Source organism: Pongo abelii, chromosome 6, assembly GCF_028885655.2.
Source record: "Pongo abelii isolate AG06213 chromosome 6, NHGRI_mPonAbe1-v2.0_pri, whole genome shotgun sequence".
NCBI lineage: Eukaryota > Metazoa > Chordata > Mammalia > Primates > Hominidae > Pongo > Pongo abelii.
In genome coordinates, this window is record NC_071991.2 from 129237263 (window position 1) to 129255789 (window position 18527).

The following is an 18527-nucleotide window of genomic DNA, read 5'->3' on the forward strand; positions in this document are numbered from 1 at the left end:
GATTGCCCTTGGAGATAGCACCACTCTGGTCTCTTGTTTCACACAGGTGTTGAAATGAGGGTCTGGATTCTAGGGTGGCTGATGATGAGTCTCGTCTCAGGAAGCTTTTCCTCTGTGGGGGTGAGAGGTGACAAGCGTGCTAGCAGCCCTCGCTCTCGGCGCCTCCTCGGCCTCGGCGTCCACTCTGGCAGCGCTTGAGGAGCCCTTCAGCCCACCACTGCACTATGGAAGCCCCTTTCAGGGCTGGCCGAGGCCGGAGCCGGCTCCCTCTGCTTGTGGGGAGGTGTGGAGGGAGAGGCGCGGGCGGGAACCGGGACTGCGCGCGGCGCTCTCGGGCCAGCGTGAGTTCCGGGTGGGTGCGGGCTCGGCGGGCCCTGCACTCGGAGGGGCCGGCCGGCGTCGCCGGCCCCGGGCAGTGAGGGGGCTTAGCACCCGGGCCAGCAGCTGCGGAGGGTGCGCCGGGTCCCTCAGCAGTGCCGGCCGGCCTGCGCCTCGCTCGAATTATCGCCGGGCCTCAGCTGCCTCCCGCGGGGCAGGGCTCGGGATCTGCAGCCCGCCATGCCCCAGGCTCCCCGCCGCGCCTTGGGCTCCTGCGCGGCCAGAGCCTTCCCGACGAGCACCGCACCGTGCTCCGCGGCGCCCTGTCCCATCGACCGCCCAAGGGCTGAGAAGTGCAGGTGCACGGCACAGGACTGGCAGGCAGCTCCGCCCCAGCCCTGGTGCGGGATCCACCAGGCAAAGCCAGCTGGGCTCCTGAACTGGATGGGGACTTGGAGAACTTTTACGTCTAGCTGGAGGATTGTATATGCACCAATCAGCACTCTGTATCTAGCTAATCTGGTGGGGACTTGGAGAACCTTTATGTCTAGTTAAAGGATTGTAAATACAGCAATCAGCACTCTGTGTCTAGCTCAAGGTTTGTAAACACACCAATCAGTGCTCTGTGTCTAGTTAATCTAGTGGGAACTTGGAGAACTTCTACCTCTAGCTAGAGAGTTGTAAATGCACCAATCAGCACTCTGTGTCTAGCTCAAGGATTGTAAACGTACCAATCAGCAGCCTGTCAAAAACGGACCAATCAGCTCTCTGTAAAACGATCAGCTCTCTGTAAAATGGACCAATCAGCAGGATGTGGGTGGGGCCAGATAAAGGAATAAAAGCACAGAGGCAAGCTGCTTGCAGCTTCTTCCACACGGTGGAAGCTTTGTTTTTTCGTTCTTTGCGATAAATCTTGATGCTGCTCAGTCTTTGGGTCCACAGTGCCTTTATGAGCTGTAACATTCACTGCGAAGGTCTGTAGCTTTACTCCTGAGGCCAGCAAGACCATGAACCCACCGGGAGGAATGAACAACTCCAGACACATTGCCTTAACAGCTGTTAACACTCACTGCGAAGGTCTGCAGCTTCACTCTTGAAGCCAATGAGACCACGAACCCACCAGAAGAAAGAAACTTCGAACACGTCTGAACGTCAGAAGGAACAAACTCCGGACACACCATCTTTAGGAACTGTAACACTCACGGTGAGGGTCCGTGGCTTCATTCTTGAAGTCAGTGAGACCAAGAACCCACCAATTCTGGACATGGGCATTTCTGTGTATCCCTTGTGTGATACACTCCCTTCCCCTCCTGCTACACCTATGAAGGGCTGAGTCAGTGTTGGAACACCCCCTTGCTTCTACTCCTGCAGTGTTGAGAATGTGCTAGACTGTATGCTAAGTGAATTACATCTATTAACTCCTTTAATAGATGTAGCTCCTGCCATTGGTGTCACATCTCTGAGAATCATTCTGATGGCTCCCTTTCCCTCCTTAGCCCCGGCCCCCCAGGCAGCAGCTGCATCCTAATCACAGGCATCCATAGAAGAGCTATGACTCCAAATCTATAACCCTTCCCTCCCAGTTATCCTGTTGTCTTCCTGGGGGAGATCTGGTGCAGATAAGGGCATTAATTATGTCCTTATCTGCATTGTTAAAAGTGACTTCTCAGATTCCTCCCAGACATCTATTATAGTGTACTGTGGGGAGTGGCGGGGAGTGGCATTAAACATCCCTCGCACCTGTTCCTTTTCCTCCCTCTTTCCTACCAAGGGAACAGAGTTCTTCTCTTAGCTCTCAGGGCTTTTGCTGCACAGTGCCCTTTCCACCCCCTCTTGACTCCACTGTCCCAGGTTTTGCATCAACTGAGCACAAAGGAAAAAGGAGCCTCTGGCTTAGCAAAAAAGATTTGAAGGTGACCTTCACTGAGCCCTGAAAGAGACTACAATCTCTCTGCAATCAACAAGGCTGCCTCTTCTGGGTACTAAAATAGCAACTGTGGAGTAAACCTTCCCCCCCTTTCCCTCTTTTTCTCCAGGACAACACAAAGAAACTCTAGGGGTGAACTGGGAAATCACAGTATCTTTTAACAGCCTGAAAGCCTGAAAAGAAAGTTTCTGTGTGTGCATTTGCGGCTCATCAGTACAGAAAAGCTAATTATCTCAGTAGTGTTGCTGCCTCCTTGCATCCAGCAAACTCTGTCCTTGACATTATGATCTTGTTGGTCCTATCAACAACACTGAGTCATGGAGGGCCCAGCAATGGTGCACCCCATTTTAGATAGGAGAGAAACAAGGTCCATGGAAGGAAGGCTACCCAGGGATGGAGTGGTCAGAGTCAGAGATGAATGTCTGCATCCTGAGAGTTTTTTCACTAAATTTCCACAGGGAATGGAATGAGTTCTTTGGGCTTGATTGCTGGACCATGGACAGATTGATATATGGATTGTTATTTTACAGCAATCTTATCAGCCCTTGTTGGACCCTATTCTGTTCCTCTTCTGATGCCAGGCCCAGAGCTGTTGTGCAGTGACTATCATAGCATCCGGCAGGTAGTTGTCAAGGTAGGAACAGATGGAGTGGGGAAGGAGTGATGCCTGTTGCATTTGGGGAGGGGAGGGAAGACTGCAGTTGTCAGGGTTGGAGTTACTAGGGATTTGGAACGTGCATTTATATATGATGGCAAATGGGAAAGAAGAATCTGGCAAATGAGATGACACATATATGTCCTTTTGAAGAAATAAAGTAAGAGGTGAGCCCAGGAAGATAATGGCCTAGCATTGAGGTCATATGGAGGCCCCCTCAACCCAGAAGACCCTCTGCAGCAATAATGAGAACTGATGGGTAGCAGTGTTCAGGATCACGGAACAGAGAACAATGCGTGCATAACTTACCTATGTGGAAAAGCTGATGGAAAGAGACTATGATCAGGTTCTAGGAGCATAAACTGTTAAAATTAGAAGGAGACTTCGAAGTCATCCAGATGAGAAAACTGAACTCAGTGACATGCCCAAATGAACACTGCCACTAAGCAGCAGAATGGAACTAGAATTTAGTTCTAGTTCCCCCTCCCCAGATGCCATGTTCATCACTCCTTCCCCACTCCATCTGTTCCTACCTTGGTAACTAGGTTCCTTCCAATACAGGGCTCTGTTCGTCATCCCCGCTGATTAGGCTCAGGTCATTTGGCCAAATACAGGTTTCTCTGTGGTAAGAAATTAAGGCACCATTGTATTAAGAGCAGCTGAGTTTCCATTCTTCTGCTGCCTGGAGAGTGCACTCTTGAGGCTGGTAAAGCCCTAGCAGTATCCTGAAGACTGTATTTGTGCCAAACCCCTTCCAGTAGATCTAAAATATAGTGGTTCAGAAGGGATAATAGTGAGGTTAAATGGGATAACAGGATAGATCAGTGCGGGAAATGTGGATATCTATCCTTTAAAATTCCTTATAGATACTGACTTCCACCAACAGCCACAATAGAGTAACTGGGATCGGATTTATGCTCTCACTTTAAACAACTAAACCGTCGAAACAAAATGCATGAAACAATAGTTTACAGACATCAGACAGCAGATAGCGCGGGAGTATGAGCTCTAAGAAAAAGAAAACAAAAGAGGCGAGTCCTAGGATTGTACCAGCTTAATCCTGGAGGCAGTTTCTAAGCCACAGTGTGAGGTGAGGGTGAGGGGAGAAAAATGTGTCTTGGTAATCTTGTTCACTTGAGAAGACAGTATCAGAATTTGGGGAGAACAAGGTAACTTGAATTTGCAGGGCAGAGTAGCACAGAGGATGGAATGGACTTGCCCAGAGAGCGATCTCTAGCGATCTGCAGCGATGTCTTCTTGAAGCTTGGGCTGAGTACTGATAAGCACATACATGAAAGGAAACTCTCCACGGCGGGTGAAAACGCAGTAGAAAGCAGTAGACTAAACAATTGCTAGAGCTCACAGAAGGGTGGGAATAATTCATATTCCCACCAGCTAGAGTGGAAAGAGCTCCTAATAAATAAGGCATGGGGTGGAATCCTTAGAAGAGCATTCCTCAGTAGTAGAGCCAAAACAACCCTAGACTGATGATTGTTCTGGACCTGCCCTAATAAACTTTAAAAGCAAGGCTCAAAAATATTCAACGGACTTTGAGTAACTTAACTGTGTATGAGAGCAATATGCAACACATATGTAATTATAAGGCATTGGAAGAAGCAAGAAAATAAGATGAACAACTGAGGGAAAAATCAATTTGTAGAAATAGACTCCAACATTACAAAGATGATGGAATTAGCAGATAAAGATATTAAAAGAATTATAAAAATGATCTGTATATCCAAGAACATATGAACAGGAGAAGGAGAGAAATAGAAGATATAAAAAAAGGACAAGTGAAACTTTTAGAGTGAAAAACACAACAACCAAAATGAAAAAATACACTGGGTGGAATTGACAGTGGATAAGATGCTACAGAAGTAAATATCAGTGAACTTAAAGTAATAGCATAGGCTGGGCACGGTGGCTCACGCCTGTGATCCCAACACTTTGGGAGGCCGAGGTGGGCAGATCACCTGAGGTGGGCAGATCACCTGAGGTCAGGAGTTTGAGACCAGCCTGACCAACATGGTGAAACCCTGTCTCTACCAAAAATACAAAAATTAGCCAGGCGTGGTGGCGTGTGCCTGTAATCCCAGCTACCCAGAAGGGTGAAGCAGGAGAATCGCTGGAACCTGGGAGGCAGAGGTTGTAGTAAGCAGAGATCGCGCCACTGAACTCCAGCCTGGGCAACAGAGCAAGACTCCATCTCAAAAAAAAAAAGAAATACCATAAAAATAATTCAAAATTAGACACAGGAGAAAAAGACTTAAAAAAGAAACAGAATTGTGCGTGACTAGTGGTATAATATTGAGTGGCCTATTGCATGTAATTATAATTACAGAAGGAGAGGAGAAAAGGGTAGGACAGAAAAATATTTCCAGAAATAACTGCCAAAAATTTTCTAAATTTGATGAAAAATTTGAACCTGTAGATCCAACAATATCAACAAAACCAAAGTTGAAAAAGCATAAAAAAAAATTACATCAAGGCACATTGTAATCAAATTGCTAAAAGCCAGAGATAATCAGGAAATTGTAAAAGTAGCCAAAAACATGCTCTGTACAAAGGGGCAAAGATAAAATTATAGCAGACTTCTTGTCATAAACTAAGCAAACCAGAAGATAATGGAGCAACATTTTAAGTTATGATAGCAAAAAAAAAGCAATTCTCCACCTAGAATTCTATCCCTAGCAAAAATATATTTTATTTATTTATATATTTGTTTTCCCCAGATAAGAGCAAAAGACTTAATATTGCTCATTAGTTCTTTTTTTTTTTGAAACAGAGTCTCATTCTCATTAGTGTTAAAAATATCTTTTAAAATTAAGATGAAATGAAACTTCTTCTGACAAACAAAAGGTGAGTGAATATATCACAGCAGACCAGAACTGGAAAAATGAAAGTGAGTTCTTTAGGTAGAAGAAATATGAGAACAGATGAAAATTTAGATCTATGCAGAGGAATGAAGAGTTCTCCAAGTACTAAATATATGGATGGATATTAAAAAAAATTATTTCTCATTTTTAAATGCATGACTTAATAATTGTTTTACATAAAAATAATAGCAATGTAACTTATGGTTTATTGGGTGAAATAAATGTATGACAACAGCAAAAAGAGATAGTAGGAAGAAATAGAAATATACTACTGTAAGATTCTTACACTATATGGGAGAAGATATTATATTGTTGGAAGGCAGACTGGGATAACTTAACAGACCCCAGAGTAATCACTAAAAAAATGAAACAGAGTATAGCTAATATTGGAGATAAAATGGTGTTCTAAAAATACAGTAAGAAAAAAATGGAAAAACAAGAAAAAAAAGAACATACGAGATAAATAGAAAACAAATAATAAGGCCGGGCGCAGTGGCTCACGCCTGTAATCCCATCACTTTGGGAGGCCGAGGTGGGTGGATCACGAGGTCAGGAGATCGAGACCATACTGGCTAACATGGTGAAACCCGGTCTCTACTAAAAATACAAAAAATTAGTCGGGCATGGTGGCGGGAGCCTGTAGTCTCAGCTACTCTCAGGAGGCTGAGGCAGGAGAATGGCATGAACCCGGGAGGCGGAGCTTGCAGTGAGCCGAGATCGCACCACTGCACTCCAGCCTGGGTGACAGTGTGAGACGCCGTCTCAAAAAGAAAAAAAACAAAAAACAAAAAAAGAAAACAAATAACAAGATGGTAGATTTAAATTTAATCATACAAATAATTACATTAAATGTAAATGGTCTAAACATTTAAAATAAAAGAATTGTCAGATTGGATATAAAAAGGCAAAACCCACTACATATTACCTGTAAGAAACCCACTTCAAATACAAAGACAAAGATAGGCTAAAAGTAAAAGTATGGAAAAAATATGCTGTGCTAATGCTAAGACAAAGAAAGCTTATGTGGCTTTATTAATATGAGACAAATCAGACTTCAGGATGAGAAAAATTACCATAGATAAAGAAGAGCATTATATAATGGTAAAATGGGTCAATTCACCAAGAGGACATAAAATTCCTTAATGCACATATACCTAAACATAAAGGTTCAAAATAAACAAAGCAAAACTGATAGAACTGAAAGAAGCAATAGAAAAACCCAGAATTACAGTTGGGGACTTCAATAGTCCTCTCTCAAAAAATTTATAGAACAATTCTACAAAAAAAAAATCTGCAAGTATCTAGAGGTCATAAACACTATTAGCAAACTTGATCTCATTAATATTTATAAAACATTTTATCCAACAAGAGCAGACTGCATATTCTTTTCAAGTGCAAGAAATAATGTGCAAGGCCTTCACACTGAAAAATATAAAACATTGCTGAAAGAGATTAAGAAAGACTTAAATAAATGGAGATATGTGTTATGTTCATGGATCAGAATCCTTAAAACTGATTAATAAGACAAACACCATGATAAAAAACGGGCAAAGATTTAAACAGTCATGTCACCAAAGAAGATATATAAATAGCAAATAAGCACATGAAAAGATGATCAACATTATTACTCACTGGGGAAATGCAAATTAATGCTGAAGTGAGCTACCACTATCACTAACATTTAAAAAACTGATGATTTTGTTTTGATGAAGATGTGCAGCAACGTGAACTGTCATACCTTGCCGCTGAGAATGCAGCAGCACTCAGCACAGTGCAGCAAAGCACTCAGCACAGCCACTTTGGGAAGCAGTTTGGCAGTTTCTTTCTTTCTTTTTTTAAATTTTTTGAGATGGAGTCTCGCTTTGTCACCCAGGCTGGAGTGCAGTGGCACGAACTCAGCTCACTGCAACCTCCGCCTCCGGGTTCAAGCAATTCTCCTGCCTCAGCCTCCCGAGTAGGTGGGATTACAGGTACATGCCTGGCTAACTTTTTTTATTTTTAGTAGAGACGGGGTTTCACCATGTTGGCTAGGCTGGTCTCAAACTCCTGACCTCAAGTGATCCGTTCGCCTCAGCCTCCCAAAGTGCTGTGATAACAGGTGTGAGTCATCGAGCCCAACGGCAGTTTTTAAAAAGTTAAATACGGTTTTACCATTCCACCCAGAAATCCCACTCCTAGGTATTTACCTGAGAGGAATGAAAACCTTAGGTCAGCCCAAAGACATACTCAAATGCTCATAGCAATTGTATTCTTATTGGATCCAAGTTGGAAATAACCCTCATGTCTAATGACAAGTAAATGGATAAACAAACTGTGGCAAATGAACATAATGGAATACTATTCAGCAGTGAAAAGAAATGAGCTACTGGCATAAGCAACATGAAGAATCTCAAAAACGTGATGCCAAGTGAAGGACGCCAGGCACAAAAGACTCCATAGCTAATTATTTCATTTATGTGACCTTCTGAAAAAGCCAAAACTATGGCAGCAGAAAGCACAACAGTGGTTGCCAGAGAGGGAGGAGGAGACGATTGGCTGAAAAGAAGCACAAGGAATAGAAATACTATGTGTCATGACTGTGGTGGTGTTTACATACCCATGTATATTTGTCAAAATGTACTGAGTTATATGCTAAAATTTGATGAAATTGATTGTATGTAAATTACATCTCACTAAAGGTGTAATTTATCTGTAACAGCATCTGAACCAGGAGCCTCCTCTGCTTGGTTTAGATGCTAAGTCTTACGTGGCCTTCTACATATGGTCGCTCCCAGCTCTCCACTTCTCGTGTTGTAGAAAACTATTGATATCTGCAGGGCAGTCCTTGGGGGTGGAGGGCTGAAGTGGAACATGCAGAAGTCTGGAAGGGTTGTGTCTGTCTGCATGAGAAGGATGGTCAAACACTCAAAACCCCTCTATGCCGCTTCTTCTGGAAGGACAGCTAGTGTGTTTAGGAAAAAGAGCAGTTCTGTGTCTCTCCTGAAACTACATATCAAAGGGACCAAGAGGTGGGAAGTATGACAAGGATGCTTGAAGCAACTCTGACAGTGGCATCTGAGCTTTGGGAATACCAGCTATGGTGTCTTCCCTGCTGAAATGTTCACAGGAAGCAGGGTTGGGAGGCCTCTGACATAGCCTGTCGTTATTGTTTTCAGACATCGGCGGTAGGGGGCTTTTGAAAGGCCAAATTTTATATGCAGGGGCCTGTAATTGGAGGCTGCAGTCCTTTGACAGTTTGTTGTAAGGTCCAAATCCCGTAGCTTGTGTTATGGGATTGCATTGTGTCCCCATTGATAAGTGGAAGTCCTAACCCCCAGCACTTGAGACTGGCACCTTATTTGGAAATAGAGCCCTTGCAGATGGGTTCGTTAAGATGAAGTCATGCTAGAGTCAGGTGAGAACACCATACGAAGATTGGAGCTCGGCTTCCACAGGCCAATACTCTGCGAGAAGCTAGGAGAGAGGCCTGGAATAGATAGTGTTTTGACCTCTAGTGTTGGTCAAAGCAGGCTTCAGGAGACTGCCACAGAATGGGTGGCTTCCCTGACCTCCCCATATTCCTAGATATCCTTGTATCTCTTCCTTGGAATCTGAGAAGCCGAGTTCACAAAAGAGCTCACCTTCCCATGAGAATCTAATGCTGCTGCTGATCTGACAGGAGGCGGAGCTTGGGAGGTAATGCTTGCTCACCTGCCCTCCACTTACCTCCTGCTGTACAGCCCGGTTCTTACCTGTCTGCGGCCTGGGGGTGGGGGAACTTTGCTCTAAAGCCTCCAGTTGACAGTAGCCCCAGGCTCCCTTTGCAAGGTTGCTGCCCACCCTTCCCATGCAGGAGCTCTTTGTTTCAGCAGCACTGTTGCTCAGGAAATCATTTGTGGAACAGCCTTTTAGATGGTTGCTTACTGGTCAGGCTTCCCAGATTGCAAGGAGGAGATACAAGGATATCTGGGAACACGGGGAGGTTGGGGAATCCACCCATTCTGTGGCAGTCTCCTGGAGCCTACTTTGACCTACACTAGGACGTACAGAGACTCTGCAAAAGACCCTAGATTTGGCCCCCTCGGGACACATCCTGAGCTTAAGGGATTTTTCTCCATGATATTAATAGTTGCCAAAAGTGGAAGTGTGACCCGCCAGTGACTTTCACTTAGGGTGACACTCATCTTCTGATCCCAGTAAATAAATTAGTATTCATAAAACACTTAGAACTGCATGGGCACCCGGAAAGCACTATGTGAGTATTACCTCCTGACCTGGCTAAGGGATGTCTTCCTTTGGGTTCCAGGTTTTAGACAATTGCTTTTCATTCACACACTGGGCTCTGATCCAATTCTTAAGTTTAGCATCTCCTCTTTAACAAGCATCTGCTACAAATGTTAGCAAAAGAGAAAGAAAGAAAGAAAAAGCTCATTTGGATCTCTTTTCTTAATCAGAAACTGTGACTGTGGCCAGAAGTGAGGGCTTAATGGATTCGCCAATATACCCACTAAAAAGGAGTAAATATATGAAAGAAACTCTGGATAGATGGATGGGTGGATTGATGGATGTGTAGGTGGGTGGATGGGTGGGTGGGTGGATGGATAGAAGAATTTGCCTTGACTCAGGTAAGAAGGTAAAGTGAAGGGTGAATTGCCCACAAGGTATAGGCATGTCTGGGGAGAGGAAATTTTGGAGGATTTAGTTGTATGCTTGTGTGTCCTTTGGCTCTCCTCAAATAGGGACTCCATGATAGATTGAGATTTTATAGGTTTAATATTCCCTCCCAACTTCGTGTACTTTACTTCTGTATAAAAGGAGCTATAAATCTCTCCAGGCAGAACGTGCCTCAGCCCTGCCTTTCTACCTTCTCACTGAGATCTTACTTGGAAATACAGCTGAACACTCAGTGATGAATCATAGCATCTGTGGAACAGTCCAGATAAGGAACAATTTGCATTTTCATGTGATAATTCACTACTCTTGCCATTTTCAAATTACTTTAGAGCTACATTAATTCTATTGCCATATACTGCCACTGTGCACCCAAGTCACCAGGAGATGGGGATTCAAGTGGCAGGTTTGTCTGGCTTTACAGGAGTGGGAAGGGCTCCCCCCCAACCACCCAGTAACACAAGGCATAGGGAAATGGAGCTGCCCCACAGAGAGCCCATCTCCTAGCAGCTCCCCCGGGAAAGGTTGCAACTTCAAAACTATCTTGCATTTTCATTCTCCATGTCTGTATGTCAGCTGCTTAAAAATAAACTAAGCATACATCACTCTTCCTCCATTCCCCCACCTCACACTGCAGAGGAGACCTTTTCAGGTAGCTCTTCCTCCCTCTCTGTTTCAGGAAGTATATGTGTCGGAAGACGTTGCAAGCGACAACACCACATGGCTCCCGTGAAAGGGGTCTTTATGGGAGAAGGGTCTTCTTGGCTGGATGGAGCTCCCCAGCTCTGCAGAGGAATCTACTGTCTAATGCTCATCTTCATTCTTCCCAGTGGCCATAGCTACTTCAAAGAGGCCCAATGTGGCCATGGGGACTAATCTACCATCCAGCCACAGGGCACTCTGGCAGAGGACAATGTCGAATAAAGACAAAATTAATCCCGATCTCTCCAAGTGGGCTTCTCTACTGTAATACCTCCAGACAAAGAAATTTCACGGTGTGATGCTATCCCCCTCCTTCACAATCCAGGAAGTTTTTCATACTCATCAGTAATACTTCTTGCTACAGTGCAAATCCATTTCCTTGCCCAGAAGCAGAGAAGAGTCATTCTTGCACTCTCGAATCTACACATCCCTGCATTCCTTAAACAAATTCTCAGAATGCTATCAAATAAATTAATGAAGAGCCTTTTAAAAATGAGAAGAATTTCTGCTTCTCTCTCCTAATTTGCATCTGTCCATTTTCCGAGGTTCCATTCTATTAAACTTTAATTTCCTCTCCTCTCATCCCCAGTCCTTTAGGAAGTCTTAGGTTGGAATTTTACTTCACACAGTCAGAATCTCTCGGGCTCCAGTGGATTACATTTATGGACAGGCAGGATGTATTTTGTCCCTGAAGCAAGTTTTAGATTGCCCAGCCGACTTCTTAGGGAAAACAGGTCTAAAGCAGAGGGTGCGAATGTGGACGATGGGGAAGCAGCTTTAAGTTCTATTTATTCTGGATATATTACTCTTTCATGCCCAGTTTGCAGCAGTTGTGTGTGTGCTTTTTAAAATGTTGTTTCATTGTGGTAAGAACACTTAACATGAGATCTACCTTCTTCACACATTTTTAAGTGTACAATACAGTGTTGTTGACGATAGGTGCATTGTCGTACAGCAGATCTCTAGAGCTTATTCATTTTGCTCAATTGAAATGTTATGCCTCTTATTAGTAACTCCCCATTTCTTCCTCCCCACCCCCATCAATCTCAGGCCCTGGCAACCATCACTGCATTCTTTGATTCTGTGAATTTGACTATTTTAGATACTTCATGTAAGTGGAGGGACACATCATTTGTGTACTTTCTGCGACTGGCTTATTTCATGTAGCATAATGTCCTTAAGGTTCACCCATATTGCATGCTGCAGTTGCATATTGCAGAGTTTCCTTCTTTTTAAAGGCGAAATAGTATTTCATTCTTGTGAATATCACAGTTTCTTTATCCATTTATCCGTAGATGGACATTTAGGCTGTTTCCACAACTTGATTATTGAGAATAATGCTATAATGAGCATGAGAGTGCTAACATCTCTTTGAAAAATTTTTTTTTTTTTTTTTTTTTTTTTGAGACAGAGTCTCGCTTTGTCACCCAGGCTGGAGTGCAATAACGCAATCTTGCCTCATTGCGACCTCCACCTCCTGGGTTCAAGCAATTCTCCTGCCTCAGCCTCCCAAGTAGCTGGGACTACAGGCATGTGCCACCATATCCAGCTAATTTTTATATTTTTAGTAGAGACTGTGTTTCACCATGTTGGTGAGGCTGGTCTCGAACTCATGACCTCGTGATTGGCGCACCTCGGCCTCCCAAAGTGCTGGGATTACAGGCATGAGCCACCCCACCCGGCTGAGATTTTGATTTTAATTCTTTTTGATAGATAATCAGAAGTGGGATTGCTAAGCCATATGGTTGTTTATTTTTGATTTCGTGAGGAACCCCCGTACTGTTCTTCATAGTGGTTGCACCATTTTGCATTCCCACCAATAGTGTGCAAGGGTTTCAAATTCTCTTACATTTTCACTAGCACTGTGTATTTTTTTATCTTTATTTTCAGACAATAGCCATTCTGATAAATGTGAGGAGATAGATGTCTCGTAGTTTTGATTTGCATTTCCCTGGTCATTGGTAAAGTTGAGTATTTTTCATGTATCTGTTGACCATTTGTATGTTTTTTTTGGAGAAACGTCTATCCAAGTCCTTAGCCTTTTAAAAATTGTTTTGTTAGTTTTTTTGAGTGATTGAGTTGTAGGAGTTCCTAATATATTTTGGAGATTAACCCTGTATCAGAGATATGGTTTGCAAATATTTTTTCCCATTTTGTGGGTTGCCTTTTTACTGTGTTGATTGTTGCATTTCTATACATTAGCAATGAACTATCTGAAAAGGAAATTAGGAAAACAATTCTACCTACAGTAGCTCCAAAAGGAATAAAATACTTAGGTATAAATTTTTTTTGCGACAGAGTCTCACTCTGTCACGCAGGCTGGAGTGCAGTGGTGAGATCTTGGCTCACCACGACCTCTGCCTCCTGGGTTCAAGCAATTCTCCTGTCTCAGCCCCCCGCCCCCCCTAAGTAGCTGGGATTACAGGTGCACACTACCACTCTCAGCTACCTTTTTGTATTTTTAGTGGAGACGGGGTTTCACCGTGTTAGCCAGGCTGGTCTCAAACAGGAGGTCTCAAACATCTGCCCTCCTTGGCCTCCCAAAATGCTGGGATTATAGGCATGAGCCACCACACCCAGCCTTAGGTATAAATTTAATTAAAGAGATGAAAGGCTTGTCTACTGAAAACTCTAAAATAGTGAGAAAGAGGTTAAAGAAGACACAACAAAGAAAGACCTATGTTCATGGATTGAAAGATTTAATATTGTTAAAATGTTTCTACTGCACAAATCAATCTACAGATTCAATGCTAATACCTATAAAAAATTCCAATAAATTTTTTACAGAAATAGAGGCAAAATTCTACAATTCACGTAAAACCACAAAAGACCATGAATAGCCAAACTAATCTTGAGAAAGGAGAACAAAGCTGAAGGCATCATACTTCCTGATTTCAAAATATATTACAAAGCTGCAGTAATAAAAACAGTATTGTACTTGCATAAGGACAGACTTATAGACCAATGGAACAGAGCAGAGAGCCCAGAAATAAATCCATGTATATATGGTCAACTGATTTTCCACAAGGGTGCCAAGGTCATACAAAGGAGAAAGGATAGTCTCTTGAATAAATGGTATTGGGAAAACAGGATATCCATATACAAAGGAATGAAATTGGACCCTTATCTTACACCATACATAAATATCAACTCAAAATGGATTAAAGACTTGAATATGAAACCTGAAACCCTAAAACTCCTAGAACACATACAGGAAAGCTTTGTGACGTAGGTCTTGGCAATGATAATATAGAAATGACACCAAAAGCTCAGGCAACAAAAACAAAATAAGCAGGTGGGACCACATCGAATTTAAAAGCTCTGTAGAGCAAAGAAAGCAGAAGTTGTGTTTTGAATGGTTTTCTTCTTTCTGTGAAATCTCCCAGTTTCTGTACTTGTGAACTGAGGGGCAGGTGGTTGGGGGCTGTGGCAGTCAATCCCACTCTTCTACTTTTATTTTTAAAATGCCATAGGAGAAAAGCATGGGAATAAAGAATGCTTTTAGTTCCTTGGAAAGGGGCACCAGAAAAGAAATGTATTAGATTGAACCATATAAAATTGTCATTTTTTAGGTAAAAAATGGTTGCATAGCACCAATTTCATATGGGTCAACCTAGTACAGTCAAACTTCTTTAATTCAGACTAATTTGTGGAAGCTTGGCCTGAATTAGTGAAAATTTTGAATTATGAAATCTTTTAAAAGAGATACATTGTCATTACATTCAAGTATTGACAGTGACAGGAATCAGGTCAACAAAGAAAGGCTTTCTACAGTCCCATGAGGGAATGAATGGTTAATAAAGACAATTTGTAATGAGCCTACAAATATGTTGGGTAAAGGATGCTTTACACCAACATAGGGTGTATGTACTTGAGAATGCTTAATCAGTTTATTCTTTTGAGTAGCTTTAAATAGTTGCCTTTTGATTTGCATATATGATTAGTTTGCTTGACAAATCCTTCTTTCAAAGAAAGCAACTGTGTGGTTGAAGTTTACTTGTCTGAACTATTCTTATTCCAAAATAGTGGATTCCAAACTAATGATGCTTGACTGCTCTATTCCTGACCTTAAGGTTGGACATTAAGTTAATGAAAATCAGTGGAGAGCAACTCTCACAATTATCCTGGAAGAGGAAAATATACTTGATGGAAATATATGTGACTTGAAAAATGAGGCTGGTTTTCTTCTATGTCTTGTATGCTGATTCTGGAGGCAGTTTCAGAAGCAAAGTTCAAACAATGTTTTGGGTAATAGCAGCAAACTTGGAATAAGCCCATAACATCCCACAGAAATGTTTCAAAGAGCAACCCTGATGTGAATGTACAAATTCCATCCATTATGGTTTAAAACCATTATTTCGGAAAGATATTTATTCATATAAAACATTTAAAAAGTTTCCCTAAATAATAGTAATTTGTCCATTATATTTAAGTTTATTTACAAGTGATTTGATCAATTTTCTGCTTACTTGAAACTCTAGGGAATGCATGGGTGGGAGGAGAGGAGGCAACGTTTGGTGACCAGCAGAAACAGAGATTGATAGACTCTTTGATAGAATTGGAATTAGGCATAATTCTTCAGGAGTGCACCTGGAATGCATGGCAAAGTTTATCCTCACAGGCTTCCCTCCCTGGCTGGTATGTCCTTCTGATCAGAGATGGGGAATCTAGAGCAAAACACTACTCTTCTCTCAATGTAACTTGGTGCCAAATCTCATCCTACTGCTTCCTTTCCCTTCTTCGCTTGCTTTGAAATGTCAAATAGGACTTAAAGGCTGGATAAATCTGATGAGGCTATTACAAGAAATGGACTCAGTTTTCAGTTGTGTGTCTCCACTAAAGTGGATATGAAATAAAAAAGGAACCAGATAAGATAAAAGAGATTATTTAAAAACAACAAACAAACAACAAACTGACCAATGATGGAACTGTTTTCTATCTTCATTGCAGTTACACAAGTCTGTGCATTTGTCAAAATGCATAAACCTATGCATCAAAAAGAGTAGTTGGACTGTACGTAAATTAGAAACAACTAAGTAAACATGAAATAAGGCCAGGCCTTTCCTTGGTAACCTATCAAGCAGGCACCCTGGTGGTGGGTCTTCTGGGTTCCTCTCACAGCTCTGTCATTGCCTGGCACTCATCACCCATCTCTGGCTGCTAAGTTCGTGCCCACCAGGTCTGCAGTTTCTGTACTTGTGAACTGAGGGGCAGGTGGTTGGGGGCTGTGGCAGTCAATCCCACTCTTCTACTTTTATCTTTAAAATACCATAGGAGGAAAGCATGGAAATAAAGAATGCTTTTAGTTCCTTGGAAAGGGGCACCAGAAAAGAAATGTATTAGATTGAACCATATAAAACTGTCATTTTTTAGGTAAAAAATGGTCGAATAGCACCAATTTCATATGGGTCAACCTAGTACAATCAAACTCCTTTAATTCAGACTAATTTATGGAAGCTTGGTCTGAATTTGTGAAAATTTTGAATTATGAAATCTTTTAAAAGAGTTACATTGTCATCACATTCAAGTATTGACAGTGACAGGAAACAGGTCAACAAAGAAAGGCTTTCTACAGTCCTATGAAGGAATGACTGGTTAATAAAGACAATTTGTAATGAGCCTACAAATATGTTGGGTAATTGGGTATTTGTGCCTACAAATATGATGGACGGCCCTCTGCCTTGTCCCTGTCACTGAATGTGATGTCCCTGAAGATGAGGCCGCATGCCCAGCACAGTATCCTACACATGGCAGAAGCTGCACAAAGCTGTTGTGAGATTTGAACCTCAATCTTGCATGCTGCCATTTTAAGTCAGAACACTCTGATTCTGTCCTTGGCAGAGATTCATTTGTTTATTCAGGCAACCCTTAATGAACACCTACTATATGTCAAGAATGGTCCTAGGAATCAGGGATATAAAAACAAGATGCAGCCCCTGCACTGGAGCTGCTCTGGTGGGAGAGCCAGAAGTGTAAACAGAGAATTAAAGCACAATGTAATTAGTGTTAATGGAGGAGTGGGCAGAGCGCTTTGGAGGCACGGAGGAGGAATGACTCCCTCAGCCTCACTCATATCCCCCTAGCTGCTCCAAGATGCTTCATGTCACAGTGGCGCCTGAAGCAAGAGGCTTTGCCCAAGGAGAAAACAATGCTGTGTCAGTTCAGTGTGCCAACACACATATGCCCACACACACAAGCACAGGTACACACACATGCACACACAAGCACACACACATGCACACAAACATGCGCACACACACATGCACAGGTGCACACACAGTTGCACACACACAAACATGCACACACACATGCACAGATGCACACACACACACACACGCCCTTGAAGGCCTCCTTCCCTCCTGTGGAATGGATTACGCCAGCCCTGCCCCATCCTCCTCTCTGGACCACAACTGAAACAGCCCAGGCACTGCTTGATTCAGTAAATGCCCCTGGATAGTTGGTAGTGGTTGTGGGTGAATTCCTGCATCTCACTACGATCCTTCCCAGAGCCTTTTCCTCACAGGCTTCAGGCAGGGTAGGCTGCCTGACAGTCACCATGGCAACAGGACTCTCTTTATGCCTTGTACATGTGTAGGGGGCTTCCTTGCTGGAGTGGGAGCCCCTGACCAGTGCCCCAGCCAAGCCTCAGACTCTGGGTCCACCTTCCTGGTCGTTCCAAGGTCGTTGTCTTCTGCTAGGTATCAACCATGTACGAGGAGCAGGTGGAGCTCTCCTTGTCCAGGCCTGACACCCAGGCTTACTGTGGAATTAATGAGCTGTGGACAGTAGCTGCTCAAAAGGAAGGTGACAGATGAGTTCCTGAACATCCAGGTTGTCAACAGCCAAAGACAAGATGGCCACCTGGGAGAGGAGCTGGGAGCCATTTCTGGACAAATTCAAGTATGTTGATTGCAGGGTAACCAGGATGACACAGACCGAAGTGAGGTGGGAACCAAGAAAGTAGGGATGCACAGGCTGGAGAAGAAAAGTGTCATAGGGAACACATGTGGACTCAATGTACATTGTATAGGAAAGGGGGTAGATGCAGTCTGTGGGGCTGCTTTAGCATCAATGACACCAATGATTGGAAGAGAAAAGGCCACCATAATTTCTTCCTCTTCCTCATGTTTTGGTAAAGTTTCCTAAGCACCTAAGCCTTTCAAAGGTGAAAGGGGCTGCCTTTGAGGAGGTGAGCTCCTTGTCTACAAAGATAATCAAGTGGCAGCCACATGGCCACTGGGTGGGCATCTGAGTATGGGTTGGGGCTTCTAGTGTCTCATCCAAACCTGACTGGCCCCACCGCTGTCCTGTGAGTAGCTGTGACATGTATCCCATGGTGCTCTCACCTGTAAAATGAGGAACTGAGCTAGGCGTGTCTCAGAACCCGTCTGCTTTATAG

At 43.1% G+C, this 18527-nt stretch overlaps 1 long non-coding RNA gene across 1 annotated transcript in view; it reads left to right on the forward strand.

Annotated features, from left to right (window-relative positions):
- The first annotated feature begins 1172 nt into the window (after positions 1–1172).
- Positions 1173–18527, forward strand: part of LOC134761725 (uncharacterized) — a 38107-nt gene continuing 20752 nt past the window's right edge. Inside the window, exons 1-3 of the long non-coding RNA XR_010140791.1 lie at positions 1173–1522; positions 15610–15766; positions 17827–18028. This is a non-coding gene — a long non-coding RNA (uncharacterized LOC134761725). The remainder of the gene's footprint in view (positions 1523–15609; positions 15767–17826; positions 18029–18527) is intronic.